The 18,330-nt window shown below is 40.1% G+C and overlaps 1 protein-coding gene across 6 annotated transcripts in view; it reads right to left on the bottom strand.

Annotated features, from left to right (window-relative positions):
* The window catches only part of WDR7 (WD repeat domain 7), a 391,118-nt gene extending 373,489 nt beyond the window's left edge, over window positions 1–17,629 (bottom strand). For 4 of the 6 annotated variants that reach the window (XM_027118595.1, XM_027118593.1, XM_027118592.1 and 1 more), the window contains exon 1: window positions 17,420–17,625. The gene's annotated coding sequence lies outside the window, so the exon portion shown is untranslated. Of the gene's footprint in view, window positions 1–17,419 lie in introns of all 6 variants that reach the window. The other 2 variants (XM_027118597.1, XM_027118596.1) reach the window with 2 other exon arrangements.
* Between the last annotated feature and the right edge of the window lie 701 nt (window positions 17,630–18,330).

Genomic DNA, 18,330 nt, shown 5'->3' with positions numbered 1-18,330 from the left:
TTCTTCACATGCTGCTTCCACATCTACTGATTTCTTTCAGCACTGTAGCTTAACATTTAATAAAGTTGTACCTTTTCAAGAGGTTACTATCTTTCACTGACTTTTTGACACAATATAAAAGTACTACTACTGTATATGCCTGTCAAACAATTCTATCTGCAAATATGACAATTCAATTCTGCATGACGTTATTAGAAATAATACTACAAACTCCAATCCCAATACTAAGACAGCTTTCAAATTAAATTCTGATCTCATTTCCCAAGTTTCCATTCTGTGTCTATACCATGGAATTACAACAGGAGATAAAATAGACACATTGACCTACACAATGGGGCTTACACACATGCAAACAACTACCACAGAGTGTGATACAGGAGGAATCTCAAGACCTAATGGAGACACAAAAGATGGATATCCTAACCTATACTTCAGGAAGGGTTCTTGGAAGAAATGATGAGTGAGAATGAGTAGTAATTACCCAAGGAAGAGGCTCAAGGAATCACATATTCTAAGTCCCCAAGGTGAGAGATCTCAGTTCTTTCCGGACAGTGAAAATAGCAGGGCTGGCATTCAGAGCACAAAGGCAGAATGAGACAAGAAACAACAAGCCCACATGCACCAAATCATAAGAACTTGGTATCCCACCTCAAGGAATTTGGAGTTTAACCTGATAGCAATGGAAAACAGGTCAACTGTTTTAAATCTGATTAGCTTTTCAGAAAGATCCCTCTAGCTACAATACAAAAGGGAGGGAGAAAACTCTGGGTTTGAAGACCAGTGGGGCTACTGCAGTACTGCTGGTAAGAGAGATGGTGCCTAAATGTATCACAACTTCATTACTATTTCTGGATTTCTCTGTCTAATGGCTGTCTCCCCTACTAGTCTTTAAGCTCCCTAAGAACAAGAACCACATCGATGTATTTACCACCATATGATGTGGATGGAGCATAGTGTCTGCCATATGGGACATCTTTAATAAATATATGATGAAGGGTAGCAGTGGTGAAAATGGTAATAATAAGATGAATATGAGAGCTGTTTTAGATTTACAATAGATAGGACTTGGTGTTCAACACACCAAATTGATAAAAACACAACATAGATTTCGATACAGTTTTTTTACACAAAGGTACTTCAAGAACAGTTTTTTTACACAAAGGTACTCCAAGAACAAACAAGAGAAAACAATTTAAAATACTAAACGCCCTCTACATAAAGAATAGGCACTATTATTATGATACTGATGCCCAGTGAAGTCATCAATAATTTCAGATTCTAATATGTGAGATAAATTATTATACACCTAACCAGAATTTACAAATTTAGGTTTTGAGAAGTAAGAAGATACTGCAAGGTTTCACAATGGTCTTGAGCAGGACCAGAGTTTAAAGAGACTTAATGGTCCCATAACTATATATCCATCTAAGCAGAGAAGCAGTATGCTAAGACTATTTGAGATAGTATACAGGAAAAGCAAATGGGATGCTACTGCAATAAGCCTGGCTGCAGTGATAAGAACCTGGCTAAAATGATGAGAGTTTTGAAAGAAAAAGAAAATATAAGGCATTATAGAAGAACAGTAAATCATCGGGTTTGATGAAATATGTAAGGCGTGAGGCAAGAAAAAGACATGAATGACTATTACTGTTGCAACAAAAATAGAAATGAGGTTTTTCCTCTCCTGATAACCAGGAAAATAAAGGGAACAGTGAACAGGCTAGAGAAGAAACATAAACTGGCCTGAGTTAATCAATCCTAGTTTTATTTTAACTGTTACTAATCTGTAGTGTCTATAGTTAGATTTGTCCTTCACAAAACTAACCTGTCACCCCTAATCCTGTGTAATTTAGGTAATTTACACCCTGCACCTGGTATTTACTCTTTACTCTCCCTATAAACTCTTGTAGCAAATAACCCCTTGTAGCTGTTTGCATTTCAGAAAGGAGGTCATATGTAGACCGATAACCCAGAGGCTAACGGACCCAATTACCAGGTTGCCTGACTCCAGCAATGACTGTTTTGAAATAATGCAAGACCTTCACCATTTTGATCCTTATCAGAACTCCCCTATAAGAATCCCTGTAATTCCCCAGGAAGCGGGGGGCACAGTTCTTGAGGCACTAGCCTGCTATGCCTTCCCTTTGCCTGGCAAAGAAAATAAAAAGCCTCTCTATCTCTCACCTTCCATTTCTCTGTCTCCATATTTTTATTCAGCATTGGTGCACAGGGAGCCAGATTTGGCAACATTACTTTCCAAGCAGAGTGATAAGAGAAAGTAAGCAAGCATGGGGGTGGGGGGAGGAGGGAGGAGGGAGAGAGGAAAATAAGAACGTAATGAGGCAACAGAGAAACAGAGGCATAATCTGGTCTCAGAGAAATTAGAGCTCAGAAAATATGTTCACAAAATGGCACCAGAGAACTCAACAAAAATCGTCCCACGTGAACGGGAAAAATCCAATCACCCTTTGCCTGTATCAGTGAACCAAGTCATTGCAAAAGTTGATGAAATATGGGTCAACCTCCTGCTGTTTTGCTTTTGTTTTTGATATTTAAGCAGTTGTAAAAGAAAGGCTTTTGTAACTGACAAAAAAAAAAAAAAACTGCCTTCCTAATATAGAAATGGAGAGAAGTATATAGCCCGTTACCATCTTATAGAGATCTATTTGAGTGGATATTTATTTATTTATTCTTTATAAACACAAGTACATAATATTTGAAATTCCAATTTATCACAAGTTTACCCTTCAATGGGGCCCTTCCTCCTTAAAGATAATTTAAAAAACAACAAACAACCCAGGTGTCACTAAAGTGGGAACACGGACTTCTCTCACTGTTACCAAGAACAGACTGGCTCCAGGGTAAGAGGCAAGGAAGGTGTTGGTGACTGGACTGTGAAACTGTAACATCAGCGCTGACTCCAAGCCTGGGGGAGCCAGAACGGTAAACCTATCCAGCAGCCCCTGGAGCAAACCCCACTTTAAGAGGTTTTATTCTCAGGTTCTGTGAGCGGCAATCCCCTTAGTGGATTTTTTTTCCCTTAATTTAAATAGGCACAGAAGAGCTTAGTTGCTCACATTTTCCAAATTCAAAGTTGATAGAAAAGAAAATTAAACCCGGTTTCGCAGTTTTATCAAAATCTGCCATAAAAGGGAAAGAAGACTACAAAGTTTTGCCTAAACATAACTACTCACTATGGGAAGGGGCCGCTGAGCCCCTCCTCCCGCCCGCCACATTTAGGTCCTTCAGCAACTCTCTCAAAATCACACTGCAAACTCATCTCAGAGCTCAGAGACACACACAGACCTCCTGATTCCTAATGAAGTAAATACCCTTCCTTATTCTATGTTGTCTGCATTTACCACAAAATTCCATTTACCAGAAAACTTCATTCTCCAGTCAATCTGGTTAATCAAGATTTTACTAAAACACATTACTCAAAAGTAAGTAGAACTGTAGTATTTAGGGATGAAATGATCTGATGTCTGGGGTCTGGCATGTGGGAGATGGTGGAGGGGAAGAGGGAGTAAGAGGTATTGGAAGGGATGAAGATGAAACAGGAACGTAAGTGTGATGGGTGGTATGCATCCAGATGTACCTCGGGAATAAAGGACTTATTACCCCAGCCGCTGAGAGCACTGGGCTGTCAGCCCCCACTAACGACTGCCCCAGCCAAAGGGAGACACCTTGCCGCCTTCCAGTAGGACAGCCCACATCCAACAACTGATGGATCCTGGGATAAACAGTAAAGGCCAGGCCCCCTCATATCAATTCAGTATAGTTCTGAAGGGTCATTCCATCTTTGGAACTACCCCCAGGCTCAACTGAGATTCCTTCCGCTGAGACTCATTACAGCTCAACTTCTCCCTCTGGCCAAATCTGCTTCCTTTCCCCAGGTGTCTGACTAAAAGCACTCCCTTAGAAACCTCAGTGCTAATCTCCATCTCAGAATCTGCTTGCCAGGGAACCCAAACTGTAAAAATAAACGTTGAGGTTCCTTTTAGTACAAGAGTGTTCATTACATTGTTCTTACTGTTTTTGTGTGTTTGAAAATTTCTCTAATTGTTAATGGGTACATGGAAAGAACTTTAGTGTCCATAAATCAGGGATTAAATAAATTATTAGAGTCTTACAATGGAACACTGCAGCATGAGATATGAAATAATCTCCAAAATATATAGTGGGATGAAAAGGTGCAGTACAGTGTATAAAATACATTCCCATTTTAGGTTCTAAAAGGGGTATATATATGTATCTACACACATCTGTAATACACACACACACAAACGTTTAGAATAATTCTGTAATGATACCAAATTTTTAAAAAAAAAAAAAAACAGTAATGAAAACTACCTCTGAAAAGGAAGAGTAAGAGAAGTAAGAGACTGGATTGTGTGGGAATCCTGATTCTCAAGATAAATCCTTTGGTCTTAAGGGGTTTTTAGCCCCGGCCTTTGGGTATTTCACTGTATTCCAAAAACAGTTTAATAAATAAATTAAATGGCCCACGGGACTTCTCTGGTGGTCCGGCAGTTAGGAGGCCGCACTTCCACTGCAAGGGGCCCAGGCTCGATCCCTGGTAGGGGAACCAAGATCCCACAAGATGTGCAGGGCCAAAATAAATAAACAAATAAAATAAAATCCATGGCCGTGATTCACCAGGTTCTTTTATTTTAAAGATGCACATACACACACAACATGGAGTTTTCAAAAAACCGTTTAACTTTAACAAGTATTTGTCTTTAGCCTATAACCTGTTCCAACACTAGCTCCTCTCTGCTGTGAGTGCCCTGTCCCCAAACCTGTGATTCACTGCTCCTGCAACCACGTTTTCACAAGATTTTCTACACACTGGTGCAGAACACTCGTCACTTTGTGTGTAGTTATTTGTTTACAAATGCATCCATTCCACTAAAATCTGTTTCCCTGAAGAGTAAAACCAAATCATCGACGTAAGCCCACCATCTTTGTTATTTAATCATTATCAAGCAAACTGCATTTCACTGGGATTTGAGGTGACTTACCAGCACCTAGAATAGTTACAGACTTTTACTAGTGACCAGTATGTACTTACTGAATGAAAAAACAGAGAATAACAATAATTAGCATTTATTAAGCTTTCACTGTGTGCCAAGCAAGATATTTCTGAGGAAGGACTGTCTCATCTTTTTTGCTAAATCTAATTCTTCCTGGACTCTTTGAAGGATCTTACTCCCTTAATTATCCTTTCACTGTCTACCATTTCATCTGTCTTTCAGTTAAATTAGGCTTTGTCCTTCAAACATGTTCACATCTCATTTTTGTCCAAAACACTTTCACTTGTTAATAGCCTCTGCTTGTAAATCTAGTAATCGCTCGCTCTCTCTCTCTCTCTCTCTCATTCATTCTTTCTCTCATTTTATCTCTCTGTTTCTCTCACTGTAATTACAATCAACATCTTGAAACCCACGGTCTTAAACATAGTGTTTCCATTTCCTTACTACAAAAGGCCTCATGTAATCTAGGTTCTATCTTCAAACACACCTAATCTAAGGCTGCTCAAGATTGCCCTCCCTCTACATGAAGAGGTCAACATTTCTCTAATGTGATGCTCCAGGAAAGAACTCTCCAATACTGCAGAGAGAAGCAAGGCCTTAGGAGAGAAGTGAGGAAAGAGAGGATTCTTTGACATTAATGGACTGTTGATACCTACTCTTTCTAACCATCTTACTCAGTCCTTACATTATATTCAGTCTTACACAGCTACTAGTTTGACACGGCTGATCATTTGCTAATTCTCAACCCTCTCTCTTTGGTTTCTGGTACAGCGTACTCTCCCAATTATCTTCTTCCTATTTTTTCAGCTTTATTCTGCCTAGCTATGTGAAGGCCTAGAAAGCTCTAAGAAAACTTCAAGGAACAAGGGAGGATCTTTCATCCCTGTTTTTCACTAGATTTGGACTTTTTTTTTTTTTTCTTTTTGGCTGCACCTTGCAGCGGCCTGTGGAATCTCAGTTCCCCTATCAGGGATTGAATGACACAGCAGTAAAAGCCTAGAATACTAACCACTAGGCAACCACAGAACTCCCAAGGGAATTTTTTTTTTTTTTTTTGACAGCTGACTTCTCAATTAAAGTCAAAAGACCATGGAATGATATTTTCAAGTGCTGAGGAAAAAATAAATTGTACACCCAGCAAAATTTTTATCAAGAATGAGGGTGAAACTTTCAGATGAAAATTGATACAAGTGTCATCAAAAGACCTTCCCAGTGCCAGTTATCAATTTATTGTTTCTCAGCTCCAAATTCACCCTTCTGCTCTACAAAAGTGGAGATGAGCTCTTTATTTTTTTTTAACATCTTTATTGGAGTATAATTGCTTTACAATGGTGTGTTAGTTTCTGCTTTATAACGAAGTGAATCAGTTATACATATACATATGTTCCCATATCTCTTCCCTCTTGCGTCTCCCTCCCTCCCACCCTCCCTATCCCACCCCTCTAGGTGGTCACAAAGCCCCGAGCTGATCTCCCTGTGCTATGCGGCTGCTTCCCACTAGCTATCTATTTTACGTTTGGTAGTGTATATATTTCCATGCCACTCTCTCACTTTGTCACAGCTTACCCTTCCCCCCCCATATCCTCAAGTCCATTCTCTAGTAGGTCTGTGTCTTTATTCCCGTCTTACCCCTAGGTTCTTCATGACCTTTTTTTTTTTTTCTTAGATTCCATATATATGTGTTAGCATACGGTATTTTTTTTTCTCTTTCTGACTTACTTCGCTCTGTATGACAGACCCTAGGTCCATCCACCTCACTACAAATAACTCAATTTCATTTCTTTTTATGGCTGAGTAATATTCCATTGTATATATGTGCCACATCTTCTTTATCCATTCATCCAATGATGGACACTCAGGTTGTTTCCATCTCCTGGCTATTGTAAATAGAGCTGAAATGAACATTTTGGTACATGACTCTTTTTGAATTATGGTTTGCTCAGGGTATATGCCCAGTAGTGGGATTGTTGGGTCGTATGGTAGTTCTATTTGTAGTTTTTTAAGGAACCTCCATACTGTTTTCCATAGTGACTATCAATTTACATTCCCACCAGCAGTGCAAGAGGGTTCCCTTTTCTCCACACCCTCTCCAGCATTTATTGTTTCTAGATTTTTTGATGATGGCCATTCTGACCGGTGTGAGATGATATCTCATTGTAGTTTTGATTTGCATTTCTCTAATGATTAACAATGTTGAGCATCCTTTCATGTGTTTGTTGGCAATCTGTATATCTTCTTTGGAGAAATGTCTATTTAGGTCTTCTGCCCATTTTTGGATTGGGTTGTTTGTTTTTTTGATATTGAGCTGCATGAGTTGCTTGTATGTTTTGGAGATTAATCCTTTTTCGTGGCTGCACCGTGTGACATGCGGGATCCTAGTTCCCGGACCAGGGATAGAACCTGTGTTCCCTGCAGTGGAAGTGCAGAGTCTTAACCACTGGACTGCCAGGGAAGTCCCCCAAGGGAATATTTTTGAAATTTGATTGTTCTTTTAATAAAAGGCTTAAGATGATATTTACTTTTCCCCTTGTGATTCTCCCCAACGTTTTATTACAAAAAATGCTGAATATACAAAAAGTTTGAAAATAGTATAAAGATCACTCAAGATCACTCCATAAATAATATTTTGTCAAATTTCCTTTGTCATACATGTGTATATAAAGAGAGAGACTTTTTTTTGCTGAGCCATTTGAAAATAACCTACACATATCATGACAGTTCACCCCTAAATACCAAGCTTAAAAATAAGAACATTTTCCTTCATAAACACAATGCCATTATCACAATCACCATTATCAATACCATAATAATCCTCTAATAGTATCTAAAATCCAGTCCATATTCAAATTACTTTGACTGTCTAAAAAATATCTTTTATAATTTTTTTAAAACCAGTAAGTAAAATATTCAAGTTTTACTGACTGCATTTGGTTGTGATGCCTCTTTACTCTTTAGTTCTAGAAGAGTCCTACTTCATTTTTCATATTAACTTTCACTCTTCGTATTAACTTTAAATAAACAAAACCAATTGCTTGTAGAATGTTCCAGATTTTATATTTGTCTGATTTTATTTACAATGTCATTTATCACATGTTCATCTATCTCCTCTTCTTCCTATAAACTGGAAGTTGGATCTAAAGGCATCATCGAACTCAAGTGAAACATGTTTGGCAAGTATCCTTCATAGGTGATGTACACTTCACACTGCATCACCACAGGAGACGTAACATTACACTGTCCCACTATCAGTGATGCCACCTATGACCACTTGACTAAGGCTATTTTCCCCTTTAAAACCATGAATAACCTATGGAGTGATACTCTGATAAGACCATACTGTTCGCAAAATCTCATGGGATACTGGTATCCCATGTGATTTCTAAAAGCTATAAAAAAAGATTACATATGAAAAATCTAGTATCAGATCAATGTTCATTTCTCTATATTGCCTTTCTAATGCTCAAATGCAAAAGCAAGATGTATTTCTAGCCCAGGAATACAGGCATTTTCACCAGAGAGTCAATACTGTCTTGGTCTGTTTGCTTCCTGTGCCCCAAGGCAGGCCCTCTGAGACCTGCAGACAAAAACAAACTCAAATTCTCTCTCATGAGAACAGGCACACATGAACAAGAGCAAGCAGGCCTCCACTACCCACCTACCAATGGGGATTATGAAAAGCAGGGACTACAGACTAAATAACTAAACCTACTGCCACCATTGCAATGAACGAAGAAAGAAATCTTTAAAGGTTTATTCAAATTCTCAGAACATCCCTATATCATTTGTCAAAAAAGTGTGTTCAAGTCAAATTCATGGTTTGATGAAGGAAGTAGTCATTAATATTATGAATTTTCTTTGTGCTTGTGCCTTTGCTATCAACTCATTGAAGACTTAGAAAACACTGAATCAGGTAATGAAGACTGTTTATTATAATGCAATGAGATAGCTAGATCATAAAATGCATGAAGGAATTAACTGAGTTGCTTCCTCAGAACAAAGGGTGTCTGGAATTAAACAGCTGTGAGGGACACCACCTTCTGAACACCAAGCTTGTCGCTAAGTTGACAAGATAATCCTCTCTTATTTGAGTGGCAAGAAATCTCCTCCCAGTGAACTTGACACTTTAGGATGGCTTTGCTAAAGGAAGTTCCAGTATTCTGTTTCAAAAGAACATGTGGCATGAGCAGATGGCAACAGAAGACTACACTTACTTCTCATTGCTAAGACAGCCCTGAGCAAGCAAGAGCTGGGTTTTGAAGAACTGTAGAGCTAGCTGGTCAAAAATAAATCACAATTTTAAAAATGATTCATAGATTTTGAGGCATATGAATCACGTTTTAAATGTCTGCAGCTACTTATGCTCTATCCATCACCAACCTGCCTCAGTTTCAAGAGTTACTGATTAACCTAAAAGCAAACTATGCCCACCAAGCCCCTACATTTTAGGTAAACAGATCCCATCTGGTAGAACCAACTTCAACCTTATCTCCCGAACCACCTCTAATCTCACCTCCATCCCCAACCATTCCTACTGCTTTCCCTCACACTGTCATCAAAACTCTAAACTGAGCACTGAAGCTTCTCATTGTTCATAAATTAAAATACCCAGAAGAAAAAACAAACATGCTTTCCCAAATAGAAGATGAACTGTCACAATATGGGGATCAGTAAGCTGTGTTGAGTAAGTATGAAGATTTGAGACTCACACTAACTAGGGCAGACCCAGCTCCCCCATTTATTAACTGTAACCTTAAGGAAATATGTACCTCTTTCCAAATCAGAATGTCCTCATTTGTAACATTATCCCCCTCCTTATATCAATGCATAGATCATAGAAAAGTTTCCACCTGTCACACAAATGCTCTTGACAAGGTCACCAAAACCTCCCCATTGCTAAACCCAGTGTCAAGTCATAATCCGCATCTTTCTTGACCTACCAGCAGCATTTGGCATAGTTCATACTTCCTCCTCCTTGAAACACTTTTTCACTTGGCCCCCAAGTCTTCACACTTTCCTGCTACCTTTAGTAGCAGGCTAAAGTCTATGGCTTTAGTCTCTAGTTTTCCTCATTTTCTGACCTTTAAATATTGGCATACCCAGAGCTTAGTCCTTGGACTTCTCTCCTCTGGCAATACTCCCTCCCTCCCTCCCTCCGTGATCTCACCAAGCCTCGCAGCTTTAAATACCACCTATACATTAACAATTTCCCAATTTCTAGCTGGTGGCTCTCTTCTGATTCCACATATGCAGTTTCCTACTCAACATTTCCATCTGGATAGCTAATAAGCTTCTCAAACTTGACATGTTCAAAAGTGAGTCTCTGGTCTTCTTCCCCAAATCTGCCCCTCCCACAGTCTTCCGCATCTCAAGTAATGGCAAGTCCATCTTTAGAGCTCCTTCAACCACTTTAGGTCTCTGCTAAAATGTCATCTTCGCAGTGAGGCCTTTCCTGACCAGCATAAATTGCAAACTCCCATGGTATTTTATTATACTTCTCCAGAGCACTTACAGTCATTTAACATACCAAGTGTCATACTTATTTATAGCCTGTCTGAATCTGCCACTATAACACAAGCTCCAAGAAGGTGATGATTTTTGTTTTGTTCTATACTGTATTCCCAGCGCCTAGAATTTCTGCCACATATGAGGTACCCAAATATTTACTCGATAAATGAACAAAGTAATGAATGACGTTCATTTGCTTGGCTTTAAAAATGTTGTACCCATCAATAAATTAAAATACATCTTGATTTTACATGCTTCGGATTTCAGAGTTTCTTTTCAATGAATTTTTCTATAATAGTGCCAACAATTAACACAAGTCTCCTTAATCAACTCCCTGTTAATGTACTAATTGCTTTTCCCCAGCTGCAGGTTGCACCTATATTCTAGCCTCTTTTACTCTGTGACACACACACAACAAGACATGTCTTAGGACCTATGCAGCAAATCACCTAACATGGTTTACTTTAACTAATCGCTACCACACTCACCAAGGCCTGTTAGTGAATCACAAAACTGTTTCAAACTAAGTAAACTGATATTGCATTAGAGCGAACTTTTCATTCCCATTAATGGTGGTTTTTTACTGTTTGTTTGTATTTGAAATGTTTAGAAAAAAGAAGAGCCCTTAAGGAAGACAGCCAAATAAACAACTTGAATGTGAGAACAGAAGGTAACTGGCACATTCTATCAATCTGTTATCATTGACATATACTAACTACCAACATTCAGAGAGAAATATGTATGTGCAAAACACTAGTAAAATGTTTTCGGTGAGTTTGAAGGGTCATAAATTACAATTGCTAACTGAATGGGAGGCAGTGGTTAAAAAGCCACGTCTTTCCAGTAGTTTTCTATTCTACAAGAGCCTACAGAATAACTCCCAGTACTTCAGAAATTTTCTCCGCCCTGAACTGACCAGGGCCCTAACACTTTATTGTTCCAACATTTTTTGACGACTACTAACACAAGAAACCATCAGCCCAAAAAACCTACATTTTCATTAAACATCACCAACACATTTTGGAAAAGATGCCTAATTTTATTTAGAATATTTACTATTTTATGAATATCGTGTATATGTTACTTAATAGAAAACAAAAAAATTCCACTTGGACAGGACTTTCTGAATGCAGTCATGGTGTAGGACTTCTTCCAATAATATCTTTTGTGCTCTTATCAGCAAAGTGGCTTTAAGTATCAGATACAGATCAAGGCAAATGAATGTGCACAGAGTTCGAATTCTAAGTTAACATCACAATCATAGTATCTATAAGTAGAAAGGTAAGGTATCCTCTTATTGATGACAGGATCTCACTGAGCCACACATAAGCTCTCAGTTGGTTTTGCCCACGATCACTGGCATGCATATATGGAAGATTACGAACTCTCTGTAAAGTGCAACAATGAATGGACAAAATGGGACTAGAACCTATAAAGCCCCATACTCTAATCATTGAGTTTATCCATCGCAACAAACAAAACAGTGTCACAGAGAAATGTAACAGATAAACCAGGAATAAAAGCACTACCTAGTTCCAGGCCTAACTCTACAAGTACCAAAACTATTTCAAGATTTATACTACGGATTTTGATCTCTGTCTAGTAGAACACACACACACAAAGGTAGAATATCAATATATGAAAATCAGTAGCATTTTCTTCTATCAGCAATAATCTACTTTAAATTAGTATCTATTCACGATATTTTTTAAAACTGCAAAGAATTTCTTCCTGCTCAGTCATAAATGGAAAGCCATTCCATGCTCTTGGATAGGGTGATCTAATATTATAAAAATGTCAATTGTCCCCAAAATAAATCTATAAATTCAATGCATACTAAATCAAAATTCTAGTTGTGCTGTCTTTAGAAACTCTAGCTCCAAAATATATAGAAAAGAATAAAAATCCACAAATAGCTAAGCCAACTTTGAAAATGGAAAAAGAATGGAAAACTTGCCTTACCAGAAATTTAACATCATTAGCCATTTGGGAAACATAAATTAAGACCACAGTGAATTATAGTGACAATTACCAAACGCTCGCGAGGATGCAAAGAAACTCAATCTCTCATACACTGCTGGTGGGAATGTACAATGGTGCAGCCACTCTGGAAAACAGTTTAGCAAGTTCTTCAAAAACTAAACGTATACTCACCATACCACCTATCAATCACATTCCTAGGCATTTATCCCAGAAGATGTGGAAAATTATATCCACAAAAAAAACTGTACAAGCATGTCCATAGGCAGCTTTATTTGTAATAGCAAAAAACTGAAAACAGCCCCAATGTCCCAGTGAATGTTTAAACAAACTGTGGTACATACATACCATGGAATACTACCCAAATTACACAACAGTTCAGATGAGTCTCAAAAATTGTCTCACCCAACAATTCAGATGAGTCTCAATCTCAAAGAGTCACATGCTGTCTAATTCCATTTATACAGCACACCTGTAAGGATCAAAGTATAGATGGAAAATTGACTAGTGAACAGGGGTTAGAGATAATAGAGGAAGGGAGACGGAACTGACTTGAAAGGGGTGGCACAAAGGAGGTCTTAGTGGTGATAGAGTAGTTCTGTATCTTGACTGCAGTGGTAGTTACAGGTATCTACCTACACAGGTGATAAAATGGCATAGAACTATATACAGGTATTGTACCAATGTCAATTTCTTGGTTTTGCTATTTCATCATAGTTGTATAAAATGTAACAGCTGAGGGAAATTGGGTGAAGTTATATGAAATGTAACCATTGGGGAACCCAGACCTCTCTGTACTAGTTTTGCAACTTCTTTAATCTATAATTATTTCAAAATAAAGCTAAAACAAAATAAATAGGAAAACTTACTCATGTAGGAAAAAATAACCATACAAAGCCACAGTACTAAAACAGCATGATATTAGAGCAAGAGCAAACAAATAAGCCAAAGGAACAGAAGGCAGTTTTCAGAGCTTCTATGAGAGGTTAATATACAGTAAGTGTGGTACCACTTATCTGTGGGAAAAGGAGAGAATGACACTAGGAAAACTGGCACACTATATGGAAAATAAACTGGATCTCTGCCTTGTGACATGTAAAAAGACACTCTGGATGTATTCAATACCTATAAATTTAAAGGAAAACTATAAAGTTAGTAGTACATAAAATAAGTAACTTTGTGACACAGAATTGGGGAAAGATTTCTTAAACAAAACCCCCAAAACACAAACCATAGGCAAAAAACTTTTAATTTGATTATATCAAGTAGAAAATTTCTGTTCAATGAAGGACATCATAAAAAAAAGTTATAGACAAATGACAGAATAGGAACAGATACAATATTTAAAGGACTAATATCTAGGAAATACAAGGAGCTTGTGAAGGTCAACAAGGCGTGAAACCTCAGAATAAAAATGGGTAAAGGAATAAACAATTTTACAAAAGGGAAAACCCAAAAGGATAAAATGCCCATGAAGACAGGCTCAAACTCATGAGTAATAGTGAAATGTAATTTAAAATGAGATTTCACTTTGCATCCATTCGTCTGGAAGAAGCAAGGGGCTGGATAACACTAAACATTGGTGGGGTTACAAGGATACAGAAACTTTCCTGAACCACCTGCAGGTGTAGAGACCACAGCAGCTTGTTCTGGAACACAATCTGGCAATCCTTCAATAAAATATATGAAAACCCTATGATCCAGAAATCACATTGCTGGATATGTATCTCAAAGAAAGCATCACAGAGGTCTAAAAGGTATGTTTATCACAGTATTGCCTAAAGTGGTAGGAAAATGAACGTTACATGGGTATCCACAAATAGGACAGTTGGCATATAAACTGTAGTAGATGGAAATTCTGAAGTACTGTGTATCAGTTAGAAGCAATGGACAGCAACACAAATAGGCCCTTAAATAGTAGACAGTAGGGAGCGAAAAAACTTTAATGAGATCATGCATGATATCATCTCTATAAATTTAAAATTTGGGTGCCTAGGGGGACTTCCCTGGTGGCGCAGTGGTTGGGAGTTGGTCTGCCAGTGCAGGGGACACAGGTTCAAGTCCTGGTCCGGGACGGTCCCACGTGCCGCAGAGCCACTAGGCCCGTGCGACAGAACTGCTGAGTCTGTGCTCTAGAGGCTGCGAGCCACAACTACTGAGGCCCGCGTACATGGAGCCCACGCTTCACAGCAGGAAAGGCCACCGCAATGAGAAGCCCGCGCGCCGCAATGAAGAGTAGCCCCCCCACCCCCCGCTCGCCGCGGCGGAGAGGGCCCTGGCGCAGCAACAAAGACCCAATGTAGCCAAAAATAAAATAAACAAATAATTAAATAAATTTATATAAAATGTGGGCACCCAAAATAACACACATTTAATAACATACCAACAGAAGGATACACATCCTACACGTCAGAATGGCTGTCTATGGGTTGGTGGGCAAGGGGAGGGAGTGGAAACTGGATATAAAAGACAATGAATGGAAAAAAACCGGAGATACACGTTGAACAGCCCAATGATGATGACTGAATTGAAAAAATTAACTCAATCCTCTGCATTTGAGGTACAAAACAAACTTTAAGGACTCACCTAACATAGAGGACACCACTAAGGCTAAATGTCACCCTACCTTCCGATGGCAAAGGCACAAAACCAGCTCGCTACCTTTAGAGTCTGCGATGCTAAGCCTGTCACACAGATAGACCACCTCGCTTCCTCTGCCTCAAAACATTGCTTATATCCAAATGAAAACCAAAGGAAATTGTAAGATCTCACTCAGTCCTTGAACCACTCCACGTTCCTGTTTCTTGCCTTTGGTGAAATGTCTTGGAGTGAGGGGCTACCTCCGAGGTTCAGTAACTCACTGAGTCCCACTCTAATCTCTGAGCTGAGACCTGCAGAGCCCACACTCTCTTAGCTGAGCTGCCTCCGAGGTGGAGTACCCAGGGTGGACACTGGGGCAGAGGCAGCCATGATAGCTGCTAGAAGCTGCGGTGATGCTCTCCCCACTTTACTGAAGAGACTGTGGGTAACATTTGCCAGTTATCACTTACTTATTATTCTGTGTTGGAATATGAACCTTAGTCCCAGGATCTGTGCTTTTTACCACTTCGCTATACTAAGAAGGCTCTGAACTTGAACCCAAGTGTAAATAAAGGTTGGTATTCCCCCCTATTAAAAAAAAAGAAAAGAAAAGGCTATCTCAAAATTTAAGTTCCCACAGTGGTATTCAAACAAGGCAAAGCCCAGTCCCTTTGAGTTATCCAATTATCAAGATCTTTTAAAATTTAGCTACAGGTGGCAATAAGAAAAAACAAAGTGTACACTCCGGTCTTGCTGTTAAGTAAGGTTTGAAGTATTTTTAAAATAAAGATAGACACTTAAATGAATTTCTCACAATAATCTCTGAAAATTAACAATCTCTGAAAATTAACAAAATTTAAAATATAGACACTTAAATGAATTTCTCACAATAATCTCTGAAAATTAACAAGGCATGTGTGGAATCTAAAATATGACACAAATGAACTTATCTACAAAGCAGATACAGACTCACAAACATAGAGAATAGACTTGTGATTGCACAGAGGGAGGGGGGGGGGGGGGAGGGATAGATTGGGAATTTGGGATTAGCAAATGCAAACTATTATATATATGTACAACTGAATCACTTTGCTGTACACCAGAAAGTAACACAACATTATAAATCAACTGTACTTCAATAAAAAAAATTTTTTTTTTTCTGGTCGCACCGCGCGGCATGCAGGACCTTAGTTCCCCGACCAGGGATCGAACCCGCGCCCCCTCCAGTGGAAACAGGAAGTCTTAACCATTGGACCACCAGGGAAGTCCCTTAATAAAATACATTTTTTAAAAAAAGGAAATTAACAAGGCATTTACTACGTATTTATACTGTTCTGTTTGCCCGATTTGAAATAATAAAGGCATTTCAACACATTATTTTCACTTTTAAGCTGTCCTCCACCTCCATACTGTCACAAATTACTTATAAAGAAGTGTGTGTGTATATTTCAAAAACTCAATCAATTTCTCTCATATAACAGGCAATTCTTGACATCCTGCCCATAAAGCCCTAAACAATAAACGTCGGAAAGAGTCACAGCTTGCCTTTTTTGGCTCCTGGCAAATGCTAACGCAAAAGCAAGCTGTAGCTCTCACTGAACCCTAAATCAGCAGCATCAACAATTCCAGTGCTGTCTGTGATGCAACTGTAGCTGCCATAGTTTCAAATTGTAGGACCTGAGAAACTGACACAGCAAGTGAATCAAAACATAAAACGCAATTTTTGAATCCAAGGCAGGGTATTGCTAACTCCAAACATATAGTTTCAGAACGCTGGGACCCACTAGTAAGGGAGCAGGCATAGCAGGAATCCTCTTAGACCAAGTCTTAGGGCAAAGGATGAGAGCGGGCAGGTGTACTAACAGACGTCTCAGTACCTTAGGCAAGGGCAAACTAAAGAGTACCAGGAGAGGCTATGTGTACCCCAAAAGCAAGCACAGCATTTCCCAAAAGCACTGTTAAGAACCACCCACCCATCAACATTAAGCATCTCACCCCGTTTAGATTGCCACTGCGGGCAAGGCGGTCCCGTCTCAAGACCAAAGCCAGTGTCACCAGTAGCAAATGTCACTCACTAGGCCAAGGAGTCCCAGAGACCCCTGGCAGGACCCACGCTCCAGGCACAGGAGCCTAGTCGTGGGCCTGAATCTGCAGGCGCCGCACAGACCAGAGCTTCCAGCAGCTGCGCTCTGACAGCTGCCACCGCCCCCAGTTGGAGCGGAGCTGTGACCCTTGAACCCCGGCCTCTGACCTTCACGTTGAGGGCACATTCCGCGCTGGGGTCCCCCCCGCCCCGGGGAAGCTCGAAAGCCCTTTACCTGTCACAGCTTCATCTTATGCCTCGGTGTTTTCTGTCCCACCACCTGCAGGCGTCCTGGCAACGAGGACAAGGCGAGGACGTATCCAGAGAGGAGGTGGGGTGGGCAAATCCTCGTGGGAAAACTTTGGACTGTAACCCCAGCCCAGCCTCCGTCTCTCCAGAGAGGCTGCAAGCTGCCGTTGCCGCCGCCACCGCCACCGCCGCTGCAGTAAATCAGCTGACACCAGCCAACTGCCGTGACTTTCCCGGCAACTGTCGCAAAAATGAGGGGGAGGGAAACTCCCCTCATTTCCCTACAAGCCTGGCCTAGGCCGGCTCGAAAAGAGCGGCCTGCGTTACCATGGAGACCAAACGGAGGCTACCATGTCAGCTGTGGGCAGGGAGTGTATGGCAGCCATTTTTGTTATGGGAAGGCTTGTCTAGGCTTTCTTCTCGCCTCGGAGTCCCATGCTGGGAGGACCAAGATGGAGGGATGGATGAAATGGCAAGTCTAGGTGTTTGTGTCCTGTGACCAGGATGTTGCCCTGTGACCAGGATGTTGCAGATTTAGTCTTCTGCTCCCGAGACTCGGTCCAGACTCCTGGAAAGTGTTAGCTCTGGGACTTGGTTACTGTTTTCCTCTGACCCCGATCTTGGCTGTTGGCCCCGATGCACAGGGCCAGAGGAGGAACTCGGCTACTTAACTAGGGGAAGTCTGACCTTGTGCAACATTCCTGTACAGGGGAGAGAATGAATGTACACTCGTGTGGGCGGCAAAGAGTGGTGGACGTAAGTTCTGCATTCAGAGAGGCATGTATTCGGATCCCGGTTCCTCCACTGCACACTGTTAGTGTCATCTGGGGCATCTTGCTTTTTCTCTTCAATATCCCCACATACGAAATAGGCATAATAACCTCGTGGATGTCTAGA

The sequence above is a fragment of the Aethalodelphis obliquidens genome, unplaced genomic scaffold, assembly GCF_003676395.1.
Source record: "Aethalodelphis obliquidens isolate GAN/ISIS:26980383/991018 unplaced genomic scaffold, ASM367639v1 scaffold19, whole genome shotgun sequence".
NCBI classification, from domain to species: Eukaryota; Metazoa; Chordata; class Mammalia; order Artiodactyla; family Delphinidae; genus Aethalodelphis; species Aethalodelphis obliquidens.
This window is presented reverse-complemented; position numbering and strand designations above follow the sequence as displayed.